The sequence below is a fragment of the Quercus suber genome, unplaced genomic scaffold, assembly GCF_002906115.3.
Source record: "Quercus suber isolate HL8 unplaced genomic scaffold, Cork oak 2.0 scaffold_363, whole genome shotgun sequence".
Classification (NCBI taxonomy): Eukaryota; Viridiplantae; Streptophyta; class Magnoliopsida; order Fagales; family Fagaceae; genus Quercus; species Quercus suber.
The window spans coordinates 658,597-660,746 of record NW_027069815.1 but is presented as its reverse complement, the minus strand read 5'-3'; positions in this window follow the sequence as shown (position 1 = coordinate 660,746).

Sequence of the window (2,150 nt, the reverse complement as noted above, 5' to 3'; positions counted from 1 at the left end):
TCTCGGCTAAAGTTATGGGTTGGTCTGCTGAGAGGTTTCACTGGAATGTGCAATTACGTCATCCACCACAAGATTGGGAAGAAGAAGCTTTGATCGGTTTATGGGGTTGGTTTATTCTTCGACAGTGTGAGGGTTTGGTCCAAACAAGGTTTATTGGAAACCTGCAAGGAATAGAGGTTTTGAGGTTAGAGGTTATTATAACTCATTCTACCCTCCTACTTTTGTTTCCTTTCCATGGCGAATGATTTGACAATCGAAGGTTCCTCCAAGGGTGGCTTTCTTTTCTTGGCCTGCTTCCTTAGGAAAGATCTTAACAACAGACAACCTTCATAAAAGAAGAGTGATAGTGCTTGACTGGTGTTATATGTGTAAGAGGTGTGGGGAGTCGGTGGATCATCTTCTTCTTCATTGCTCCATAGTTTGGGAGTTGTAGTCCTTGGTTTTCTGCTTGTTTGCAATGGGTTATGCCTCGCACTGTTCTTGAGTTGTTTGAAACTTGGCAAGGAAAGTTTGCGCGACATCATCACATTGATGTTTGGAGATTAGTGCCTCATTGCTTGATTTGGTGCATTTGGCGTGAAAGGAATGCTAGAAGCTTTGAGGGTTGTGAATGACCTTTGCTGGAGATTAAGTCTTTTTTCTTACACACTCTCTTTGAATGGAGTGTGGCTTTTTCTCAATTTTCTTGTTCTTCTTTTTCTTTTTTTCTTGACCGTTGTTCTTTTGTTTTCTGATTTGTGCCTCCATAGTACATCCCCAATGTACTCGGTTTGGTGATCTTTTTATTATTAATAATATTCTTACGTTATTTATCAAAAAAAAAAAGTTTCTTTACTTTTTTTCTCAATGGATTTTCTTGCCTTATTTTTCTTTTAACTTCATCGATTGATGTATTATATGATTATACCATTTAGTTGAGTTATGATGCTAGCAATTTGCTGCTATGGAACTCATTTGACTAAAGCAAATAAAATTTGAGCTGACAACAATTTTTTCTTTTCATGTTTCCCATTTTAGGTGTATCTCTTGAACATATTTGGTTGCATATTAATTGGAAATGTTCATAGTTCGTAGGGATGGCAATTTTGCCCCACCCCGCTTTGACCCGCCCCGCCCCGCCCCACCCCGCATGGGTTTTCCCCACCCCGCAAAGGTGGTGGGGCGGGGATGGGGCAATATTTTGTCCCCGCACCCCGAGGCAGGGCAGAGATGGGTTTAGTATTTTTATCCCCGCCTCGCCCCGTCCCCGTCCCCGCCTTGCACTAATAAGGAATATAATTGTAAATTTAGTAAACCCTAAATCACTAATATATAAAGTGAAACACAAGACATGAGATAAAATATTTTTTATTCTAAACCTACTGCTATTGTCGCTGACCCTTCTCCCTTCTCTATAGCCTATACACGTTTTTCAATTTTAAGCCAAACTCCACTCCAAGTCTCCTAGTCCAAGACGTTGCTTTTTACTTTTTAGGTTCATCTCATTCCTTTTGTAATTTGTTTTTGTCTTTCTTAAATCTGTTTTTTCAGTTTGAATTTTGGTTCTTTTTTTCTATTTAAAATTAGTATTTTTATTTGTAGCTATTAAAGAAGCATTGTTTAAAGGAAAAAAAAAAGGTTGGTCACTTACTCACTTAGTGCTTCCAATAGGCAGTAGGTATGTTTCTTGTTATGTTCCAAATGTTTCAATTTTTTTTTTTTTTTTTTGTGCACATTGTTTGTTTTTTAATCAAATGACTATAATATATTTGTCTTTTAGTGTTGTTGATATATTCGGCCCCACAGTTGGATTTGATTGTGTACATTGGGTTAAATTTGTTATAAGAAATTTTGAATTATGTTGTTACGTATTAAACTATTTAAGTACTTGGTTTATTTAAATGCTTGGATTTTAAAACATTTTGTTTTGTTGTGATTTATATTATTGTAACAAAAAATTTATTTATATATATTAAATTGTACGAGGGGTGGGGTGGGGTGGGGTGGGGCGGGTCCCCACGGGGCCCCAAGGGGCGGGGATGGGGCAAGGTAGTATGCCCCGCACCCCGGGGCGGGGCGGGGACGGGGAAAGGCAACAACCATGAGGGGCGGGGACGAAGGTCCCATCCTCCGACCCCGCTCCGCCCCATTGCCATCCCTATAACACCCCA